Raw genomic sequence first — 14,651 nt, 5'->3', positions numbered from 1 at the left:
TCAATGTTTGGGGAGAGCTTTACCTGTGATGGACTGGGTCCTATCCTGTACTTCTTGGAATATTTTCTGTTCAAGGGCATTGGTGCTTCCATACCAGACTGTGATGCAGCCAGTCAATTCACTCTCCACCACACATCTATAGAAGTTTGTCAAAAGTTTCAGATGTCAAGGTAAATCTTTGCAAGCTCCTAAGGAAGTAGAGGGGCTGCGGTGCTTTCTTCGTAATTGCACTTACATGCTGGCCCCAGGACAGGTCTCCCAAAATGATAACACCGAGATGCTGACCCTCTCCATCTCTGATCCTCCAATGAGGACTGGCTCGTTGACCTCTGATTTCTTTCTCAGCTCCTTGCCCTTGCTGACATTGACTAAGAGGTTGTTGTATGCAAGGCAGGGCAGCATGATACTGCCCCCTCTCCACGCAGCTGAGGACTCCAAAGGCACGGCAGAGACTGACAGAGTTCGGCATAGCGGCATCACAGGAGTTGTCAGTCAACGCCGAACTCAATGTAGGACTACCTGAGGGACTGCAGCTCTGGATTTTTCCTCGGGCTTTACTCCCATGGCCTTCCCCATGAGTTGGTGTGGCTGCAAGGCAGCAGAGGTTTGAGATCAGAGCTTTCCTTCTCCTAAGTTAGCTGCCAACCATGGCTGACAGTCCCCACCTGCCTGAAATAGGCATGAGAATGATCAGAAGGTTATGGAGGAAAGAAGTTCGATTGATCTTAGAGTAGGTTATAAGGTTCACACAACATTATGGGCTGAAGGGCCTGTACCGTGCAGTAATGTTCTATGTTCTATAACCTAGTGTCTTTCCTGGGCAGACAACCCTCAGAGCAGCAAGGCAGACTTCAATTCTCAGCACTAACCTTGGGACTCCAAAACTCTTTCAATATGGCTTTCCTCTTTGTTTCTTTTGAGCACATCTTTCAAAAATCTGTTGAGTATTTTCAACTAAAAAAGGCCTCTCTTTTTAGAGCAACATTATCTTCATCTTGTTGTTCAGGATGGTGGAAGATAGTGTTACCCTGCTATGCAACATGAGCACTCTTCCTAATGGAAGCCCCATTGTTGGCCTTCCTCAGGCCCAGGGCTCACATACACCAACGTGACTGAAAGTTTACCCGCCTGTGAGAATCAGGTGCTCTTGTGTGCAGGCTCCAGTCAGTGCAAAGCCTTGAGGAGCCCACAGCAAGGTGTGGTCAAGAAGTTAATTCCCACAGACAGAGCCTTCGCCTGTGGCTGGTAGATAAAATGTAATGTCAGTGACTGAAGGCGAGGTGTAGGCGCAGCTGCCTTTGGGACTGTGGGTCATCGGCTCACGTTGCTCACCCAAGGCCCGAGCACGAGAACCAGCTCCAAATGGTCCTGAGGGAGCCTTTAGATCAGATTCAAAAACAGGTTTCATATCACAGGCACATGAAATATGGTGTTTTGCTGCAAGAGTACATTGCAATATATAATAAAAATGGTAAGTTACAGTAAGAATAAATTAAATAATTAGTGTGAAAAACAGAGGAGGGTGGTGAGGTAGTGTCCATGGGTTCATTCTCCATTCAGAAATCTGATGGCAGAGGGGAAGAAGCTGTTCCTGAAATGTTGAGTGTGTGTCTTCAGGCTCCTGTACCTCCTCTCCTACTGAAAAGTGTACACACAGTTTAGCATACCCTGTGTAGATATGGGCATTAAGATCACACACCTACGGGCGGCGTCCATTACTGACATTTTATAGCTGCACAGTTCTACAATGAGCCACACCTGGCGATGAGAAGAGGGTATATCCCGAGTGACGGGGGTCCTTAATGATGGATGCCAGCTTTTTTGAGGCGTCACCTTTTGAAGGTGTCCTCGATGCTGGGGAGGCTAGTGCCCGTGATGGAGCTGGCGGAGTTTATAACTTCCTGCAGCTCTTTCCCATCCTGTGAAGAGGCCACTCCACAACAGACGGTGATTCAACCAGTCAGAATGCTCTCCATGGTACATCTTTAGCAATTTGCAAGTGTCATTGGTGACAAACCAATGTTCATCAGGTACCTAATGAAGCATAGCCGCGATCGTGCCTTCTCCGTAATTGCATCAATAAGCTGGGCCCAGGGTTGATCTTCAGAGATGATGCAACCAGGAATTTAAAACTGCTCATCCTTTCCACTGCTGATCTTTCAGAGGACTGGTGTGTGTTCCCTTGAATTCCCCTTCCTGAAGTCCACAATCAGTGAGATGATGGATGTTCCTGAGCTGGCGGTGAACTGAAGGGACCATGGGTAACTGCTGTGCCACTGTGTTCTAAGGTTCTGTCCAGTCTGCTCATAGAAACATAGAAAACCTGCAGCACAATACAGGTCCTTCACCCACAAAGTTGTGCTGAACATGTCCCTACCCTTGAAATTACTAGGCTTACCCATAGCCCTCTGTTTTTCTAAGCTCCATGGACCTATCCAAAAGTCTCTTAAAAGACCTTATCATATCCACCTCCGCCACCGTTGCTGGCAGCCCATTCCACACAATCACCACTCTCTGCATCAAAAACCTATCCCTGATGTCTCCTCTGTACCTACTCCCAAGCACCTTAAATCTGTGCCTTCTTGTGGCAGCCACTTCAGACCTGGGAAAAAGCCTCTGACTATCCACATGATCAATGCCTCTCATCATCTTATACACCTCTATCAGGTCTCTTCTCATCCTCCGTCGCTCCAAAGAGAAAAGGCTGAGTTCACTCAACCTGTTCTCATAAGGCATGCTCCCCAATCCAGGCAACATCCTTGTAAATCTCCTCTGCACGCTTTCTATGGCTTCCACATCCTTCCTGTAGTGAGGCGACCAGAACTGAGCACAGTACTCCAAATGGGGTCTGACCAGGGCCCTATATAGTCATGTTAAGCAATACAGAAAGTGGCTACTCGGCTCTCTCGATCTTTGCCAACTCAGAGCATTTGCACCAATCCCATTCTAGGCAAGGTCTTTGACCTGATTTGTTAATTCTCTATTCTCACAGATGCCGCCTGACTAGCCAAGCGTTTCAGCAAGTTTCTATTTTTATTTCAGATTTCTATCATCTGCAGTATTTTATTTTGATTGTCATTCCCATTCCACTTCTTGTCTCCCAGAGGGTGCAGAGGTGATTGACCATACTGATGTGAGAGGGTGATTGCACTTTGTATCTGGCCCCTCAACTTCCTTCTTTTTTTAGGCAGTTCCTTAAGTCGAAGGTGACTTGGTTCCATTCAAGTTTCCCTGCATCGAGACCTGAGTAAGAGAGTTGAGTGGGACAGTACGGTAGTGTTGCGGTTTGGCGTAATACTTTTACAATACCAGTTGTAAGATCGAGGTTTAATTGGTGCTGCTGCCTGTAAGTGGGCCAGCACGTTCACACTGATTATCAACCAGCCATTTCCACCACTCTTATCCTAGCCCACTCTAATCTCTCCACATTCCCATCAAATACCCTGAGTGGCAACTAACCCACCGACCCAGCACATCTCTGGGATGTGGGGGGACATTGCCCGGGGTGGTGTGGGGACTCGAGCAGGGAGAGCACACGTAAGATCCACACAGACAGTGCCTGTTATAGACTGAATCCGGGCTGCTGGAGCCAAATGTCTGCTCCTCCCAGTAAATCCCATTTTCCCCACATGTCACCTTCCCTTGCCCACTCCCTCCTGGAGAGTTGTGATGGAATTAGCTTCTGCCATGAATCATCATGGCCACTGCATCTTTCTCATATCCAGCACCTTCGACCTTTCATAGGGACAACCAGTGAATGTCATAAGGAGGTGGCTGGGAACAGACCCAAGTGCAAGACACAGACACTGAAGGACTAGGGACAGGACTAGGATACAGGGTGAGGGCAAGGACATGGACATGAAAACCAGGAACCCGGAACAGGGCTGGACAAGAGAGCTAGGAGCCCGGGCTTGGACTCTGAGCCAGAGACTGGACAAGGACCCAGTACCTGGGTCTTGCCTCTGGCTCGGACCCCAGAACTGGGCAAGGATGAGGCTGGAGTCTTCAGGCTAGAGGCTTGAGGTGTGGCTTGGCAGGAGGCTAGAGACTTGAGGTGAGGCTTGGCAGGAGGCTAGAGACTGGAGTCTTCAGGCTTGAGGCTAGGCAGGAGGCTGGAGTCCAGGCTTGAGGCTAGGCAGGCTCCTCCTGGGCAGGGCGCGGATCTCCTTCCGATGGAGGCAAGGGACAGGAAGGGACAGAACCAACCGTAGGTAACGGCAATACGGCCTGGCTTACTCAACAGAGGCAAGGGACAGGAAGGGACAGAACCAACCACAAGTAACGGTAAGACGGCCTGGCTCACCTGGTGGAGGCAAGGGCCAGGAAGGGACAGAACCAACCCAGGTAACGGTAAGACGGCCTGGCTCACCCGGTGGAGGCAAGGGACAGGAAGGGAGCTAGGTACAGGGTGGCTCCAGGACAAGACAGCAAGACAAGGCAAGGCTTCAGGCAATGCAAGGCAAGACAGAACTTCAGGTGAGGCAAGAGTTACCGGCAAGACAAGGCAAGCCTTCTGGCAAAGCAAGGCAAGACGAGACGAGAACTTCAGGCGAGGCGAGAGTTACCAGCAAGACAAGGCAGGGCTTCAGGCGAGAAAACAGAAGGCAGAGGAAGGGATACAAGGAGTAAGGACAAGAACAATCCAGCAGCCATGCCCTGCTCTCTGAAGGTATTTATGCAGCCAGTCCCAACTAGCATCAGCTGCCTCAATTAGAATTCAACAAGAACAGAAACAGGGTAGACAGGAAAACCTGGAGCAAGGGCTGACGGACTGGACCGTGAACCGGAATGCGGACTTCACGGACTGGACCATGACAGTGAGGCTGATTTTAATTATTACTTCACAGGATGTGGGTGTTATGGTAACTCCTAGGGTTTATTGCTCGCACTTAATCACCTGAGTTGCCCTAGTTAGAAGCCAACTATATCTGTAGGTCTGGGGTCACCGATGAGTCATTTCAGGTAAGATGGGAGATTTCTTTGCTTGAAGTTAGCTGGATGGGTTTTATAACAATTCAGCGGATTAAGTTCAACCATTAGGCACAAGAGCAGAATGAGACCATTTGGCCCATTGAGTCTTCTCCACCATTCAATAATGGCTGCCGTATTTTCCCTCTCAACCCCAATTCTCTTGCCTTCTCCCCATTAACCTTTGACCCTCCCACGAATCAAGAACTCAGCTTTAAATATACCCAAAGACTTGACCTTCACAGCCGTCTGTGGCTGTGAGAAATTAGTCATCTCTGTTCTTAAGGGACATTCTTCTACTCTGAGGGTGTGTTCTCTGGTCCTAGATTCTCACACGATAGGGGACATCTTTCCCTGTCCAGTCTATTTAGGCATTTCATGTAACTGAATTAAAATCAAGCATTCAGTTACTTAAAGTGTAGATTACAATTCAGTTGCCTGAATTTAAGTTCCTTGGCTGTCATGGTGGGATTTGAACTCATGGATTAGTCGCCCAGTAGCTTAACTACTGCGTTACCATATGCCCATCTGTACAGCTTTGAACAAGCCCTTTCGTCTTGGCACCTGGTTGCATCTCTCCTCAGAGAGGCTGGACTGTGAAAGATATTGGTGAAATTGTTTTCTGAAGCTGCATTCAGAGTCCTCGGAGCTGATAACTGCGCGGGAATGGAACTGGACCAGGGCGCTTTAACTCCGCCACGTTTAACAGCTGCTGAGATTGTTCTCCTTCACTCCTCAGGCTCGTAATGGCAATCTGTCCATCAGCGGCAACAAAGGACTGATCACATTCAGAAGGTAGGGTTCTGAAATGATATTTCAGCTCTTTAAAAGCTGAGGGAGGGGGGTCTGATGATATCAGCACAAAGGGGCTATTTTTCTCTCTCCCCTCTGATCTGTAAGAAAGAGAGATGAAAGAGATTTAACCAAAGAACAGGTATTGTCTGCTCCTGTACCTTATGCTCAAGCCTGACTAATCCAGCCTTTCACAGAGGGAAACTGAGGGTCAGTTTACACCACTTGGACAGTCTATTGAGAAAGGCCAGTCTGCAGCTCCAGAGCTCAGATCAATAACAGGCTCTAACCTACAGGTTCTTTCTGATTTCCTCAGTTACATCCCAGCAGACTTTGTGAAAACCCACTGCAGGCTAGAATAAAAACTTGCTAACAGGTCTTGTGGACTTTCATTAATAGAGCAGGGATGTGAAATGGGGAAGAGACAGGGACAGGGAATGGGGAAGAGACAGGGATGGGGAGTGGGGAACCGGCCGAGGTGGGAATTCGGAAGAGACAGGGACAGGGAATGAGGAACAGGTAGGGAAGGGTAATGGGGAAGGGACAGGGATGGGGAGTGGGGAACAGACAGGAATGGGAATGGGGAACAGGCAGGGACATGGAATGGGGAATAGGCAAGGACGGGGAATGGGAAACAGTCAGGGATGGGAATAGGGAAGAGACAGGGACAGGAATGGGGACCAGACAGGGATGGGAATGGGGAACAGGCAGGGACAGGGAATGGGGAACAGGGAATGGAAAATGGGGAACAGGCTGGGATGTGAAATGGGGAAGAGACAGGGACAGGGAATGGGAAAGAGACAGGGATGGGGAGTGGGGAACCGGCCGGGGTGGGAATTCGGAAGAGACAGGGACAGGGAATGAGGAACAGGTAGGGAAGGGTAATAGGGAAGGGACAGGGATGGGGAGTGGGGAACAGACAAGAATGGGAATGGGGAACAGGCAGGGACATGGAATGGGGAATAGGCAAGGACGGGGAATGGGGAACAGTCAGGGATGGGTAATGGGAAACAGACAGGAAAGGGGAGTGGGAAACAGACAAGGAAGGGAATCGGGAAACAGACAAGGAAGGCGATTGGGGAACAGACAGGGACAGGGAATGGGAAACAAACAAAGAAGGGAATTGGGGAACAGACAGGGACAGGAATGGGGAACAGACAGGGATGGGAATAGGGAAGAGACAGGGACAGGAATGGGGACCAGACAGGGATGGGAATGGGGAACAGGCAGGGACAGGGAATGGGGAACATGGAGGAACAGGGAATGGAAAGTGGGGAACAGGCTGGGATGGGAATGGGGAACAGACAGGGACAGGAATGGGGAACAGACAGGGACGGGAATAGGGAACAGACAGGGATGGGAATGGGGAACAGGCAGGGACAGGGAATGGGGAACATGGAGGAACAGGGAATGGAAAGTGGGGAACAGGCTGGGATGGGAATGGGGAACAGACAGGGACAGGAATGGGGAACAGACAGGGACGGGAATAGGGAACAGACAGGGATGGGAATGGGGAACAGACAGGGACAGGGAATGGGGAACAGACAGGGACAGGGAATGGGGAACAGACAGGGACAGGGAATGAAAAATGGGGAACAGACCAGGACAGGAATGGGGAACAGACAGGGACAGGAGTGGGGAACAGACAGGGGCAGGAATGGGGAACAGACAGGGATGGGAATGGGGAACAGACAGGGATGGGAATGGGGAACAGACAGGGATGGGAATGGAGAACAGGCAGGGACAGGAATGGAGAACAGGCAAGGACAGGGAATGGGGAACAGACTGGGACAGGGAATGGGGAACAGGGAGGGACAGGGAATGGGAAATGGGGAACAGACAGGGACAGGAATGGGGAACAGACAAGGATGGGAATGGGGACAAGACAGGGACAGGGAACAGGAAACAAACAAGGATGGGGAATGGAAGAGACAGGGATGTGGAATGGGGATCAGACAGGGACAGGAATGGGGAACAAACAGGGACAGGAATGGGAAACAGACAGGGACAGGAATGGGGAAGAGACAGGGATAGGAAAATGGGGATCAGACAGGGACAGGGAATGGGGAACAGAAAGGGACAGGGAATGGGTAACAGACAGTGATGGGGAACGTGGAACCCACAAGGACGGGGAATGGGGAACAGACAAGGATGGGGAATGCAGAACAGACAGGGCTCCACACAATACAAAATGTTGGAGGAACTCAGCAGGTCAGGCAGCATTTATGGAAATGAATAAACTGTCAGCATTTTGGGCTGAGGCTCTTTTTGAGGACTCGAAAGGAAGGGGAATAAAAGGGGAACAAACCAGAATAAAACAGTGATGGAGGGGAAGGGAAGGTGGACTAGGTAGAAGGTGATGGGTGAAGCCAGGTGAAAGGTAAAGGTCTGGAGAGGAAGGAATCAGATAGGAGAGGAGAGTGGATCATGGCTGAAAGGGAAGAACGAGGGCCACCAGGGAAGGTGACAGGTAGGTAGTCGAAGAGAAGTCATAAGAAGCCAGAGTGGGGAATAGAAGAAGGAGGAAGAGGGATGGAATAGAATATTATTGGAAGGTGAAATCGATGTTCGTGCAGTGAGGTTGGAGACTACCTGGTGGGAATATGAGGTGTTGATCCTCCACCCTAAGAGCAGTCCCATTGTGACAAAAGAAGAGGCTTTGGATGACATATTGGGATGGGAATTAAAATAATTGGCCACAGTGAAATTCCACTTTTGGAGGATACACATCGGGTCGCACAAATATAGAGGAAGCTACATCAGGAGCACCAGGTACAATAGGTGACCCCAACAGATTTGCCAGTGAAGTGTTGGCTCACCAAGAATATCTGCTAGGGACCCTGAACAGAGATACGGGAGGAAGTGAGTGGGCAGGAGTAGCATTCTTGTCACTGGCAGGGATATGTGCCAGGAGGGAGGTACGAGCAGCAAAGGCGATCACAGAGGGAGCAATCTCTGCAGAAAGTGGAGAGTGGGGGTTTGGTGAAGATGTGTTTGGTGGTAGGATCCCATTGCAGATGGAGGAAGTTGCGGGGAATGATGAGTTGGATGAGTTCATGGGGTGGTAGGTGGGAACAGATAGGGATGAGATGGGGAGCAAGCGGGGGCATGGAATGGGGAAGACAGGGATGGGTACTGGGGAACAGACAGACACGGGTAATGGGGAAAAAGGTGACAAAGGTGCTCGGGAAGTCATTGCTGAGATCAGCCCCAAGGCAGTACCCATTCTGGCCAGTTGATTCTCTTTGGATGAAAAGTCTGCTACAAAAGACTTTGCTTTATTGCTCTAATTTTGTTCCTTCCTGTTAAATTTTGTATGATTTATGTTTTTGTTGTGAAGATTGTGCTCGTAATGCTGCTGCAAGTAAGTTTTTCATTGTTGGGACATGGCAGATGGAACTGAATGGAACAAGTGTGAGGTGATGCAGTTTGGTGGGAAAAACCAGGATGGAATTACACAGTGAACGGTAGGGCACTGAGGAGTGTGGTAGAACAAAGGGATCTGGGAATACAGGTCCACAATTCCTTGAAAGTGGTGTCACATGTAGATAGGGTGGCATAAAAAAGCTTTTTGCTCATTACCCTTCATAAATCACAGTACCGAGTACAGGAGTTGGAACGTTATGTTAAAGTTGTAAAGGACATTGGTTAGGCCAAATCTGAAGTATTGTCACCTATCTACAGGAAATATATCAATGAAATTGAAAGAGTGCAGAGAAAATTTACGAGGATGTTGCCAGGACTTGAGGGTATGAGTTGTAGGGAAATGGTGAATAGGTTAGCACTTCAAATGGGGAAGCATGGTAATGTAGTGGTTAGCACAGTGCTTTACAGTACCAGCAATTCCGGTTCAATTCCCGCCGCCGCCTGTAGGGGGCTTGTACGTTCTCCCCGTGACTGCGTGGGTTTCCTCCGGGTGCTGTGGTTTCCTCCCACAGTCCAAAAGGCGTACTGGTTGGTAGGTTAATTAGCCTTTGTAAATTGTCCCGTGATTAGGCTCAGATTAATTTGCGGGTTGCTAGGCAGCATGGCTCGAAGGACTTATTCTGCACTGTATCCCAATAAAAATATCAGCGCCTCTGCCCGAAACTTCGACTGTTTACTCGTTTCCATAGATGCTGCCTGGCCTGCTGAGTTCCTCCAGCGTTTGTGTGTGTGTGTGTGTGCGTGCGTGTTGCTCGGATTTCCAGCGTCTGCAGATCTTCCCCCGTTTGTGGTTGGACTACTACACTGCGAAGTCTCTTCCAAGGATGCCTACCCTGAGGAAGTTTAAATCTTCCCTTCGACGGGAGTTCAGTGAAACCCTCTCTCACTCCTCCCCTTGTGTGATCTCTGCTGCCCTCTGGTCCTGACGAAGGGTCTCAGCCCGAAACGTCGACGGTTTACTCTTCTCCATTTCTGCTGCCTGGCCTGCTGACTTCCTCCAGCATTTGTGTGTGTTGCTCAGATTTTCAGCAGTTGCAGATTTTCTCGTCAGATTGTAAAGCTGTGGCGTTCAGGGCCGGATCTATTGTCAATGACAAGTAAATTGGGCAACTTGTTGTTCAGCGACAGCAATACCGTGCAAAGACGTAAAATTACTATAAACTGCAAAAATAATTGAGCAAAACAAAATAAAAACCTAAGCAGTGTTGCCAAGTTCATGGCCCATTCAGAAATTCGACTGTGGAAGCAAAGGAACTGTTTCTGAATCACTGGGTCACGAGCAGCGCAGTGGTGTAGGAGTTTGTATAATTACGCTTTCTGGCGCTAGCAATAGGGATTCAATTCCTGCTGTTGTTTGTAGGGATTTCTTACTGATTCCACAACCTACAGACTCACTTTCGAAGACCCTTTTTTGCTATTTCTCTTCTTTTCTTAAATTGATGTCGGTTTTAGTCTACATCTTTATAGCTTTTCATAAATTCTATTGTATTTATTTGTTTTCCTGTAAAAGCCTGCAAGAAAATAATTCTCAGGGTAGTACGAACTTTGTTCATAAATTGAACTTTGAAATAAGAATCAGTAATCTGCAGATGCCAGGAATCTGAAATAAATTTTTCATTATTTGCACTTTGCGGTCATTTTAACTGACTAGCCAACGTGTATCTCCTGAAATGCACAGAATCATTTCCCAGAACAGCCCCGGCAGCCCGGACTCACCTGAGCCACACATACCAAGTGCTGTGCGGGTTTGAAATGTAAAATTATTTCACATCCGTCAACCTGCCCTGTGACTCTTGACACGCAACTGCTCAGAGATGAACCTTCGGAGCTGACATCCCTCACTCCTTTGGAGAATGGACGCGTTTCTATACCTTGTGATTGGATTTTGTACCAAGAGGGCTGTTATTGCTAGGGAATATCTTCATGTGTTTTGACAGTTCACGATTACCTATTGTTAGGACCCTGCTCACATACAGACACCGAATGGCGGACAGCCAAGCTTCTCACTGTGGTTACCAAAGCTTCTTGAATCGCGCTTCCCGAACTGGCAAACTTCAACTCCGAGGACCAGGGCAACAGATTCAAGGCAATAGCGCCACCTGCCGGCCTCTCTGCAAGCTACACCCCGTCACCTCAATGCAATGGTTTCTCCCATCATTGTAGCTAGGTCCAACCATCTCCCCGCCCAATGGCACCGCGTCAGCCCTTTCCCCATGAAGTCTGTAGGGTTCCGTCTCCTCAAAGACCTGTTGCAGAGTAGGTTGCCTGGGATAAAATATTTCATATAGCCTGGGGGTAACACACACCAGCATCTGCAGAATCTCTTGCGTTTAGATAGACTAGGTTTGTTTTCACTGGCATTGAACCCATTGACGGGGAAACTGATAGAAGCAAACCAAATTATGACATGCATAGACAGGAACAGGCCCTTTGTCTGTGCAGAACACAATACCAAATTAAACTAAATCCCCTCTGCCTGCATACGATCCACATCCCTCCAGTCCCTGCATGCTGATGTCTATCTAATGGCTTCTCAAACGCCTCCATTGTATCTCTTTACACCACGAACCCTGGCAGCTTGTTCCAGGCACCTACTGGTCTATCTGTAAAAGTCTTGTCCCACACATCTCCTTTAAACTCCACCTCCCCCCCCCCTAAAATGCACATCCTCTAGTATTTGACATCCCTACCATGGGGAAAAGATTCTGGCTGTTACCTTATTGATGCACCTCACCATTTCATAAATTTCTGCCAGGTCTTCTCTCAGCCTCTGACACTCCAGAGAAGACACCTTAATCTCTGCACTGCATTACACTCTGCTTCCGTGACTTTTCTTATAAATCATCTCCTCTAATCCAGCCAGCATCGTGGATTAGTTATAAATCAATATCCTCCAGTTATAGCCATAAAGTTCAAAGTAAATTTATTATCAAAGAACATATATGCCACCATATACAAACCCTGAGATTCAAGCATACTCAGTAAATCTATACAGTAATAGAATAATAATCATAATAGCCTCACCGAAAGACCAGACCAACTTGGGCATTCAGCCAGTGTGCAGAGGACATAAACTGTGCAAATACAAAATGAAAGAAATAATAATAAAAAATAAATAAGCAATAAATATCGAGAACCTGAGAGTGAGTCAATAGGTTGTGGGAACATTTCAGTAATGGGGCAGGTGATGTTGAGTGATGTTATCCCCTTTTGTTCAAGAGCCTGATGGCTGGGAGGTAATCACTGACTCTGAAGCTGGTTGTGTGAGTCCTGTACCTTCCTCCTGATGGCGGCAGCAAGAAGAGAGCATGGCCTGGGTGATTCCTGATGGCGGATGCTGCTTTCCTGCGGCAACACTTCGTGTAGCTGTGCTCCATGGCGGGGAGGGCTTTACCCGCGAAGGTCTGGGCCGTATCCATGACTTTTTGTAGGATTTTCCGTTCAAGGGCATTGGTGTTTCCATACCAGGCTGTGATGCAGCCGGTCAATATACTCTCCACCACACATCTACAGAAGTTTGTGTAAGTTTTAGAAGTTGTGCCGAAATGAGGAAATGAGATAACTTCTGTGCCCTCTCCAAAGCCTCCACATCCTTTCTGTAATGGGGTGACCAGAACTGCACTCAACACTCCAAGTGTGGTCTAACCAACATTTTATCCAGCTGCAGCCTGATCTCCTGACTCTTACACTGAATGTCCTGACCAGTGATGATAAGCATGTTGTATACTTTCTTTACCACCATTGCAAGGACATCTTTAAGGTGTTGTGGACTTGGACCCCACTGATCCCTCTTGTACTTCAATGTACATCAATACTGTTAAGGGTCCTTCACTAAGTGTTGCATTTGACCTCCCAAAGTGCAACACTTCCCGTTTGCTCAGAATAAGCTCCGTCAGTTATTTCTCCACCTGGGTCTGTAACTGGTTTACAGTACCATGCAAACATCTTAGGTGTGTATATATAGAGGTGTGTGTATAACACACATAAGATTCCTCAGACTTTTGCACAGTACTGTATTTGTCAATGTGGAGTGGAGAGCAAGTTTGTAAATCTGGCGGGAGTAAAGGATGTTGGGGATGATGAAGGTGGTGCACTGTGGGAGGGGTGTGGGACAGATCGCAGAGGAGGAGTGCCAGAGGTGGGGGGGGGGGGGGGGAGGTGCGGATGCAGACACACCCAGCCCTGAGACACTAGGCAAGGTCATTTGATTAAACAATTGGTTTATTGATTATTATAGAATGTCTGTCTGGTGTTTCCCACTTCCCTCCCCTCTCCCCTCCCCTTTTCCCAACCATGATTCCCCTCTCCCTGCCCCCTTCCCACTCTCAGTCCACAAAAGAGACCCACATCAGAATCAGGTTTATCATCACTCACATATGTCCTGAAATTTGTTTTTTTTTGTCGCAGCGGTACAGTGTAATACGTAAAATTGCTGCAGTGCTGTGCAAAAGTCTCGGCACCCCGTCTATACATACGTACCTCAGACCTCTTCACAGTACCGCATGTACTGCTGCATCTTTTGACAGTCCTCTACACTGTTCACAACACCACCAATCTCTGTGGCATCTGCAAACTCATTAACCCACTCATCTACGTTTTCATCCTAGTCATTTATATACACCCCCAGTGGCCATTTCGTTAGGTACAGGAGTGAACTCAGTGTGATCTTCTGCTGCTGTAGCCCATCCACTTCAAGGTTTGACCTGTTGTATGCCCAGAAATCCTCTCCTCTGCACCCTTGTTGTAATGTGTGGTTATTTGAGTTACTGTCACCCTTCCGTCATCTTGAACCAGTCTGGCCATTTTTAGACCATAATATATAGGAGCAGAATTAGGACATTTGGCCCATCAAGTCTGCTCCGCCATTTCATCATGGCTGATCCAATTTCCCTCTCAACCCCAATCTCCTGCCCTCTCCCCTTATCCTTTCATGCCCTGACCAATCAAGAATCTATCAACCTCTGCCTTAAATATACGTAAATACTCGGCCTCCACAGCTGCCTGTGGCAAAGAATTCCACTGATTCACCACTCCCTGGCAAAAGAAATTCCCCCTCATCTCTGTTCTAAAAGGATGCCCCTCTATTCTGAGGCTGTGTCCTCTGGTCTTATACTCTCCCTTCATAGGACACATCTTCTCCACATCCATTCTATCAAGGCCTTTCACCATTTCATAGGTTTCAATGAGATCACCCCTCAATCTGCTGAATTCCAGTGAATACAGGTCCAGAACCATTAAATGCTCTTCATATGACAAGTCGTTTAATCCTGGAATCATTTTTGTGAATCTCCTTCAAACCGTTTCCAGTTTCAGCACATCCTTTCTACAATAAGGGGCCCAAACCTGTTCACAGTACTCCAAGTGGGGCCTCACCAGTGCTTTATAAAGCCTCAGCATTACATCCTTCTCTGACATCTCTCATTAACAAGGCATTTTCGCCCCCAGAACCTCCGCTCTCCAGATTG

The 14,651-nt window shown here is 48.2% G+C and overlaps 1 long non-coding RNA gene across 1 annotated transcript in view; it reads left to right on the top strand.

Moving 5' to 3' along the window:
• The window catches only part of LOC140205441 (uncharacterized), a 96,743-nt gene that overhangs the window by 66,504 nt on the left and 15,588 nt on the right, over window positions 1-14,651 (top strand). Inside the window, exon 3 of the long non-coding RNA XR_011887844.1 lies at window positions 5,708-5,763. This is a non-coding gene — a long non-coding RNA (uncharacterized lncRNA). The remainder of the gene's footprint in view (window positions 1-5,707; window positions 5,764-14,651) is intronic.

Source organism: Mobula birostris, chromosome 11, assembly GCF_030028105.1.
Source record: "Mobula birostris isolate sMobBir1 chromosome 11, sMobBir1.hap1, whole genome shotgun sequence".
Taxonomy (NCBI): domain Eukaryota; kingdom Metazoa; phylum Chordata; class Chondrichthyes; order Myliobatiformes; family Myliobatidae; genus Mobula; species Mobula birostris.
Note: the sequence above shows the minus strand (reverse complement) of the source record. Positions and strands in the feature narration are given on the sequence as shown.